We start from the raw sequence: 10,784 nt of genomic DNA on the forward strand, positions 1-10,784 counted from the left end.
ATAATCGGATTAATGCTATAACAGTAGGTGAATACAAGTTTTGAATATATCACGTTGCAAAGCCCCATTCAATGATCCCAGCGAAAGTGAAAAAAAAATCAAATTGTTACTTTTATAAAAATTTTAATGAAAAAATTGGCACAAAACCCAAGAAAACGGCAGTATTGACGAAGTTGAAGCCCCATTCAAATACATGTAGCTAATTTATATATACTGTCAGTATATAAATTACAGATTCACGTAAATGCATTATTTTTGTCTTAAATCATGTAAATAGGCCTACACGGCTTAGGGCTGAACCACTAGCAGAAGACACCAAGTTGATGTTTTATGACCTTTGACATTCTTTTGTGGCGAGTGATGGTCAGTTCAATTCACGCCGAGTGTCCTTGACAGGTTTAACTCGGCTTCGGTGGTCATGAAAGAATTCAAAAGATAACCTCTGCCCCAACAATCCCAAGCAATTGTCTGAAACTGCTCTTCGGATGATGTATCATAAGAACTCAGTCGTCAAATGATGATAGTCATACACACATATAATGACCAAAAGATTATTACTGACTATATCATTGAAGACTGAGTTCCGCAGTCTTGTACAAAATCTGAAGTTTGATGATTTTTACGATCGTCCGGATGAAAAAAAATCACTGAATGGGCCGTTAGTTCCCTCCTCTCCTTACACTGGCAATATGGATCAAAGAAAATAAAGAAAAAATAAAGAAAACAAGAAAAAAAAAAAAGACAAAGAAAAGAAACAATAAAAGAAAAACAAATATGAAAAGTTCGAACAATATTTGGTTTATAAAATTAATGTGACCGTGATGAGGCTCGAACTCACCACCTTCCGATTTAAAGTTCGAAGCGCTAGTGTACCAAATTCTGATGCCTTACCAAGTGAGCTGTGCTCCTGAGATACGAAATAAAAATAAAATAATACACTGTATATCTGCTTGTGTCGGTAATTGATTTGCTCAAATTCCATAATGGTACAGTGCAACAGAGCAAAAATGCCCAAAATTTAAAAGCTATATAATTTATGACCACTATACACTACACATAAAAATACTAATACAAGGGAATTTCAACGTAAGAATCCAAACAATTAAGTACCAACATGCACAGCTTTGTCCTTATATCACATTTGGGTTTTTAACCAAATGTTATCAAACCTCTACTGTGATTGGCAGCTGCACAAGGCATCTCTTTGATAGCTGATCATGGCCATCCATTCAGCAAGTGGCTACTAACTGACCTTGACAGGCTTGAATGAGCACTGTCATCTGCTACAAAACCATCACACTCTAGGACCTGGTCACTCCATAATGCTGCAGCTACATACAGGGAGCACAGTACTTTGACAATGGAGTGAAAGACTATTATTATTGATTAGGCGCGGATTTTAAAAGTACAGCTCCTATGCGTGTATAGCAAAAAATTGGAATAGAATGTTTGGAATCATGTAACTAAAGTACTAAAGTCATTCTGCAAAATGCGCTCTGACCAATTTATAAAGCATTTCATTAGCTTTAATTTGACATATTGTTTGACATATTTGGAATTATGGTAAATCATTAAACAAAATATTTATTAATTAATCAATTATGTCAATTAATTAAAAATTTAATGCAAATATGCATATTTTCTCTTACAGAATTGTAGGATTTGACAAGAGCCATCTTTCTTGTAAGTTTGATTCTTATAACATACCGGTATCGTATTGCGTCCCGTTATAGTTGCAGAAAAAAAATACGCGTGCAGGACACACATACGCACACACACCCCCACACACCCCCACCCAGAGGATCGTACCGTTTTACAATCTTATAACATTCATTGGCGCTAGTAGTAGTAAATTTCAATTTTCTTTGCTTTACCTCACTTGTTCTGCTCAAAATTAAAAGGGGACATATCTAGCTGACAGTAAAAGCTTACATTTTATGGAAATTATGTTTAACTTTTTGGGTTTGGGAGTTATTTATTTATTGGGAGTTATTTATTTATTTATTTATTTGGTTCTGTTGCCTGATCTGCTTGTTTCCCCATTTCTTTTTTTCTTTAAGGACCCCAATGGAAATAAGCCTCAATTTTTATTGAGGCTTTTTGGGCTATCCTTGGTACTCGTCTGGTGTTTACTCCATAATCCATACATTTCGTTGTTATATCTGGTTTTTCATGCAATTGACCACATCTTGTATGTATTATAATGTATCTTTTTATCATATGTGCAGTAATATTTTTTATGTGAGTACTGAATAAATATGAATGAATGAAATATGAACTATTTGCTTAAACAGCACAAAACAGATAAAGCAGACAAATTTACTATACATAGGCCTATACATGTATGGTATCATGCCAGGGACTGTTTAAGAATATAACATTAGATTTATGATATTTACTTCGAGGACTGTTATTGATCAAAAATGTGAAAAATATCAAATTTTAATAATTTGTCATAAAATTTGTATTATATCGTGAATTTCAAACAATGAAATTTATTTGATATCAGAAAGACATTCTTCGTATTCAGAATGCAATTCGATATGTCTGATGTGCTCTCATGTCCCACAAAAATACTATCGAAACGCTCAAAACGCTCATTCCAGATCCCTTAATTTAGTTAATTTTCTTTTCTTGTTTTCTTTCTTTATTTTTCTTTGATTTATATTGCCAGGGTAAGGAGAGGGAACTAAAGGCCCATTCAGTGATTTTTTTATTTTTTTTTCATCCCGACGATCGTAAAAATCATCAAAATTCAGATTTTGGATACTAGACTGCGGAACTCAGTCTTCAATGATAGTCAGTAATTTTTATATTTTGGACATTATTATGACTATCAGGACTGAGTTCTTATGATCCGAGGAGCAGTTTCAGACAATTGCTTGGGATTATTGGGGCAGAGGTTATCTTTTGAATTCTTTCATGACCACTGAAGCATAGTCAAACCTGTCAAGGACACTCGGCGCGAATTGAAAAACCATGTCACTCGCCACAAAAGAATGTCAAAGGTCATAAAACACCACTTTTGTGTCTTCTGCTATCTAAAGGCCTATGACTGATTTTGTACCTTTCGTCATTGTCATAGATGTGCTAACATAGCTTGCTAGTGCAGTGGTTCAGCCGAAAACCGTGTGTCTAAGACAAAAAATAATGCATTTACGTGAGTCTGTAATTTATATACCGGTACTGACAGTATATAAATTAGCTACATGTATTTGAATGGGGCTTCAACTTCGCCAATACTGTCGTTTTCCTGTTTTATTTTTTTGCCATTTGTTTTTCAAAAAAAAAATTTATAAACGTAACAATTTGATTTTTTTTTCACTTTCGCTGGGATCACTGAATGGGACTTTATACACCTATCCGACTTCGCCATTACTGCGGTGTCCCTGATGTAAAACTGCGGTGTCCTGAGGTCGGGGGTTCCATCCATTATTTATTGTGTGCTATACAGAATTGTACCCGGGAATTGTACACAATAGTGATATTCAATACACAGTCATGAGTATTGAATTACGAATTAAATCTCCCGCTCTGGTACATCTGTGTTGCCGTCAATAGAGGGCCAAATACAGTAAACGCTTCTCGGATTGGTGTATAGCGCGGATTATTCAAAACTTGTTTTTACCTACTGCTATATAGTATTAATCCGATTATTACATAACTTTGCCAGCGTATTCAAGACATAGGTTATGTAGGGATAAACTGTACATGGGTATAAGCCCTGCATGCTTTTATCGATTGGCTCCAAACAAAGGATTTGAACCGGTGTCCTTCACCGTAATCACGGCGCAGTAGCCTACAGTCCATTCAATCAAATGTTGTCAGTGTGCGAGACGAACGATGTATAAATCTGGAGGTCACATCATCACTTATCATGCTTATTGTAAAAAGTTTGTCCAATGCATATACTGTGTGTATTGTTCCCGGGTATTGTCAATACAGTCAAGCAAACAGGTATTATATTTTGAAAAGGCCGCTATAGTATATTCACAGGGGTGTCTTGAATGGCCAATCATGTGGGACATAATCAAATTGCAGTGACTGCTTCCTTTGATACCACATGTCAGTCATCTTGTGATTATTGGACCATGTAAACCTGCAAAAAACGAGCCAAAGTGCAGGCCCTATGGCCAAAATATTGCGCGCATATGTAGGCCTACCACGATCATAGTCAACAGCCCGGGGGAGGCACTCGAATATGAAAGTGACGTACCTGTGCCCATCAGCGTACGGGTCTATCGGTGTAGAAATTTTCAGAAAAAAGGGGGCATTGGGTGTTGGCAATGTCAAAAATGGGGTGATTTTGTATAGGAGCGCCCTAAATTTCACATCATTGACAATCAAAAATAGCTTTTTACCCAAGATTACAAGTACAAAGTATAAAACAGACTAAACTCTTTTAAATGTCAATTTTGAGGACTAATTGTTCAAGAAAAGGGGTCATTCAGTGTTAGGCTATACTGAAAAAACCGGGTCATTGGGTGTAGGATTTGCCAAAAATAACAGGTTCTTTTCATGGGCACATGACGTATGTCAATATATGGGAGTGCCCCCCCCCCCCTCACGGGTCAACTGCCAAAATGTGCTGGATTCACTATACTTCAAGAAATTTGTTCTTTTTCCTACCTCATCCCCCTAAGAAACCTACGCCACTGCCACATGTTACATACACAAACCACTCACTCCTCACTACATGACCACCCCTGCAATTAGCACACACCTATAAATTTTCTCACCAAAATAGATCTATTGGCCTAGGCGGTATAGGCGTAGATCCCGGGGGATGGGGGGGTAAATCCCCCAATATTTTGCCAGGGAGATGGTCAATACAATCATCCCCCCCCCCCAATGTTGAGGCCTGTAGGCCTATGTGGGTTTCCGACCAAATTAACCTTATATTTGTCTATTTTAGTCCCAAAATTGTACATTTTTGTGCGCTTCGAGCGAATTTGTTCCACTTTTGCACCATATTTCTCATCAGTTTAGATTCAAAATGGCAAAAAATTTTGCGCGCTTTGCGAGCATTTGTACAATAAACTTATTTTGGCGACAAGAGCTGCATTCACTATGACTTTAAGAAATTTTTTCCAACCCCATCCCCCTTGTCAAAATCCCAATCTCTGTGACTGAATTAATATTGAAGTTTGCTTGAAAGAGGGGGGGGTATGTGATTTTGTTCGATTCAATACGGGGGTTACGTAAAATTGATTCATCGCAATAGGGGGTAGGTATTTTCACCCATAAAGCTCAACATGCTCCCCCCCCCCTCCCGCATTAATAATGAACGGTCCCTTAGCATCAGAAATTTTGCGGATGCTGTTGTGATAGGCCTAGTAGGCCTACTAGTAGTAGTAGTAGTCCTTTTTAGCATCAGAAATTTTGCGGATGCTGTTGTGATAGGCCTAGTAGCCTACTAGTAGTAGTAGTAGTCCTTTTTAGCATCAGAAATTTTGCGGATGATCATATTTCTGACTGATCACAGTTTTTGTCTCTCATTGATTAGGGCTTTGATATCATCTGTCATCCATGGTCTATTTTCTACATGAAGCTTAAGTACTGTCCGTGCGTGTATGAAAGTGGTCGCTGATAGCTGCATTAAGTGAATACATAGCATTACACTTAACTGCTCTGAGGATTATTACATGTAGCCGAGTAAACTTCGGTCCATTCATGCGTAATAATCCACTGTCCAAATTCCCGAAAGGAGGATTCTTCACGGGTCTAATTGCTTTCTTCACGGTGACATTGTGTTTGGTGAGACTAGGAAGAGGTTTCCACAAAACAACATTATGATCACTACGCCCGAATGGTGGAAACGTGTCAGGAGTTTCATACTGTTTGGAAACATTGGTGACTATTTTGTCAAGAATAGCATTACCTCGGGTAGGCCTAAGCTTGTCTACTACTTGTGCAAAACCTCCAGCAGCTAATCGCTCAATGTCAATGCGATGTACGTCACCAGCAATTGTGATACCAGCATTAGGGTAGGCCTATTTGGTACTGATGATATCTATAGACTGTTGCAAGTGGTCAAGCAACAAATCAACATGAGGATCATCAGGTGGAGAGTAAACGGCACAATAATACAAAGATGTTATAGATCGTGGAATGAATACTGGTCTTATTTGCATCCACACGACCTCCAATTCGTCTGGGACCTGAATGTCAACAGTTTTTGGATGCAGTGAGTCACGAATATACAGGGCAACTCCTCCGTGGATACGATTTTCACGAGGTTTAGAAAACAAAGTAAAGTTATCCACTTCCAAGTGATCTAGCGAGGAATCTGGCTTGATCCATGTTTCGGATATACAGGCAATGTCAAACAGAGTGATCATGAATGAACGATCTAAATTCATCCATCTTGTTGTTAACTGACATTGGGTTGCAAACAACAACAGTTGGAAATTTGTCTTTACGTGTAATAAGTTTGGGAATAGCAGTGAGATTGGAGAGAGTGTCTCCCCTTTGACCCGATATTTTAGTCTTTCTTGAAGAATTGGTAACAGGAATACGCCTGTGGATGTGCATGCATGCCTCCTCTCCGTCCACGTCGGCGTTCATACTTTTTAAGCCAATTAAGGTCAACATTGGGTTCAGTGAGACTTGCATTATGATATCTAAAGTCTAACAGTTCACTGCCAGAATAGCGATACCGTAGATATCTACTTCATCAATCTACGTCAGCAGTAGAAAGATACTTCATCAATACCGTTATCAGCAGTAGATAGCTACTTCATCAATCTACGTCAGCAGTAGAAAGATACTTCATCAATACTGTTATCAGCAGTAGATATCTACTTCATCAATCTACGTCAGCAGTAGATAGCTACTTCATCAATACCGTTATAAGCAGTAGATAGCTACTTCATCAATCTACGTCAGCAATAGAAAGATACTTCATCAATACCGTTATCAGCAGTAGATATCTACTTCATCAATCTACGTCAGCAGTAGAAAGATACTTCATCAATACCGTTATCAGCAGTAAATAGCTACTTCATCAATCTACGTCAGCAGTAGAAAGATACTTCATCAATACCGTTATCAGCAGTAGATAGCTACTTCATTAATACTACATCAGCAGTAGAAAGATACTTCATCAATACCGTTATCAGCAGTAGATAACTACTTCATCAACACAACGTCAGCAGTAGAAAGATACTTCATCAATGCCGTTATCAGCAGTAGATATCTACTTCATTAATACCGTTATCAGCAGTAAATAGCTACTTCATCAAACTACATCAGCAGTAGAAAGATACTTCATCAACACCGTTATCAGCAGTAGATAGCTACTTCATCAATCTACGTCAGCAGTAGAAAGATACTTCATCAATACCGTTATCAGAGGTAGATAGTTACTTCATTAATACTACATCAGCAGTAGAAAGATACTTCATCAATACCGATATCAAACGTAGATAGCTACTTCATCAATCTACGTCAGCAGTAGAAAGATACTTCATCAATACCGTTATCAGCAGTAGGTAGCTACTTCATTAATACTACGTCAGCAGGAGAAAGATACTTCATCAATACCGTTATCAGCAGAAGATAGCTACTTCATCAATACTACATCAGCAGTAGAAAGATACTTCATCAATACCGTTATCAGCAGTAGGTAGCTACTTCATTAATACTACGTCAGCAGGAGAAAGATACTTCATCAATACCGTTATCAGCAGAAGATAGCTACTTCATCAATCTACGTCAGCAGTAGAAAGATACTTCATCAATACCGTTATCAGCAGTAGGTAGCTACTTCATTAATACTACGTCAGCAGTAGAAAGATACTTCATCAATACCGTTATCAGCAGAAGATAGCTGCTTCATTAATACTACATCAGCAGTAGAAAGATACTTCTTCATCAATGCCGTTATCAGCAGTAGATATCTACTTCATTAATACTACATCAGCAGTAGAAAGATACTTCATCAATGCCGTTATCAGCAGTGGATAGCTACTTAATACTACGTCAGCAGTAGAAAGATACTTCATCAATACCGTTATCAGCAGCAGATAACTACTTCATCAACACAACGTCAGCAGTAGAAAGATACTTCATCAATGCCGTTATCAGCAGTAGATAACTACTTCATCAACACAACGTCAGCAGTAGAAAGATACTTCATCAATGCCGTTATCAGCAGTAGATATCTACTTCATTAATACTACATCAGCAGTAGAAAGATACTTCATCAATGCCGTTATCAGCAGTGGATAGCTACTTCATTAATACTACGTCAGCAGTAGAAAGATACTTCATCAATACTGTTATCAGCAGTAGATAGCTACTTCATTAATCCTATGTCAGCAGTAGAAAGATACTTCATCAATACCGTTATGAGCAGTGGATAGCTACTTCATTAATACTACATCAGCAGTGAAAGATACTTCATCAATACTGTTATCAGCAGTAGATAGCTACTTCATTAATACTACGTCAGCAGTAGAAAGATACTTCATCAATACCGTTATCAGCAATTATAGATATCTACTTCATTAATACTACATCAGCAGTAGATATATACTTCATCAATAGGCCTACCGTTATCAGCAGTAGATAGCTACTTCATTAATACTACATCAGCAGTAGAAAGATACTTCATCAATGCCGTTATCAGCAGTAGATATCTACTTCATTAATACTACATCAGCAGTAGAAAGATACTTCATCAATGCCGTTATCAGCAGTGGATAGCTATTTCATTAATACTACGTCAGCAGTAGAAAGATACTTCATCAATACCGTTATCAGCAGTAGATAGCTACTTCATTAATACTACATCAGCAGTAGAAAGATACTTCATCAATGCCGTTATCAGCAGTAGATATCTACTTCATTAATACTACATCAGCAGTAGAAAGATACTTCATCAATGCCGTTATCAGCAGTGGATAGCTACTTCATTAATACTACGTCAGCAGTAGAAAGATACTTCATCAATACCGTTATCAGCAGCAGATAACTACTTCATCAACACAACGTCAGCAGTAGAAAGATACTTCATCAATGCCGTTATCAGCAGTAGATAACTACTTCATCAACACAACGTCAGCAGTAGAAAGATACTTCATCAATGCCGTTATCAGCAATAGATATCTACTTCATTAATACTACATCAGCAGTAGATATATACTTCATCAATAGGCCTACCGTTATCAGCAGTAGATAGCTACTTCATTAATACTACATCAGCAGTGAAAAATACTTCATCAATGCCGTTATCAGCAGTAGATATCTACTTCATTAATACTACATCAGCAGTAGAAAGATACTTCATCAATGCCGTTATCAGCAGTGGATAGCTACTTCATTAATACTACGTCAGCAGTAGAAAGATACTTCATCAATACCGTTATCAGCAGTAGATAGCTACTTCATTAATACTACATCAGCAGTAGAAAGATACTTCATCAATGCCGTTATCAGCAGTAGATATCTACTTCATTAATACTACATCAGCAGTAGAAAGATACTTCATCAATGCCGTTATCAGCAGTGGATAGCTACTTCATTAATACTACATCAGCAGTAGAAAGATACTTCATCAATACTGTTATCAGCAGTAGATAGCTACTTCATTAATACTACGTCAGCAGTATAAAGATACTTCATCAATACCGTTATCAGCAGTGGATAGCTACTTCATTAATACTACATCAGCAGTAGAAAGATACTTCGTCTATACCGTTATCAGCAGTAGATAACTACTTCATCAACACAACGTCAGCAGTAGAAAGATACTTCATCAATGCCGTTATCAGCAATAGATATCTACTTCATTAATACTACATCAGCAGTAGATATATACTTCATCAATAGGCCTACCGTTATCAGCAGTAGATAGCTACTTCATTAATACTACATCAGCAGTAGAAAGATACTTCATCAATGCCGTTATCAGCAGTAGATATCTACTTCATTAATACTACATCAGCAGTAGAAAGATACTTCATCAATGCCGTTATCAGCAGTGGATAGCTACTTCATTAATACTACGTCAGCAGTAGAAAGATACTTCATCAATACCGTTATCAGCAGTAGATAGCTACTTCATTAATACTACATCAGCAGTAGAAAGATACTTCACCAATGCCGTTATCAGCAGTAGATATCTACTTCATTAATACTACATCAGCAGTAGAAAGATACTTCATCAATGCCGTTATCAGCAGTGGATAGCTACTTAATACTACGTCAGCAGTAGAAAGATACTTCATCAATACCGTTATCAGCAGCAGATAACTACTTCATCAACACAACGTCAGCAGTAGAAAGATACTTCATCAATAGATAGATAGATAGATAAATGGTTTATTAATATGCACTCGCAGTAAAAACTGAATTGCCACATATTTACAAAATATAATAAACATATTAACACATTATTCATTAAAATTGACATAAAAGATAGCATTTTATCAACACTCATGTACTCACGCTTCGAACAGTAAACTCACCACACTACGACTCAGACTCCTAACACATTCACAGCGCCCGTCTTCACACACACCCAACACACCCCTTTACAAACACTCACACACCCACACACCATCGCCAACACCCCGATCCACACCCGCGACACTAAACGCACAACCACCAAACTCACCCAATCACACACCCACTCACACACCCACACTTAAACCATTTACTCCATAAATTCAAGGTGAAAAACATCAAAATACATATTTCAAACGAGTACCACAAATTGATGAGAACACATTTGCATCAAAATTGTTCATAATATTGCACATGATAATAATGATAAAAGA

The sequence above is a fragment of the Amphiura filiformis genome, chromosome 11 (assembly GCF_039555335.1).
Source record: "Amphiura filiformis chromosome 11, Afil_fr2py, whole genome shotgun sequence".
NCBI classification, from domain to species: domain Eukaryota; kingdom Metazoa; phylum Echinodermata; class Ophiuroidea; order Amphilepidida; family Amphiuridae; genus Amphiura; species Amphiura filiformis.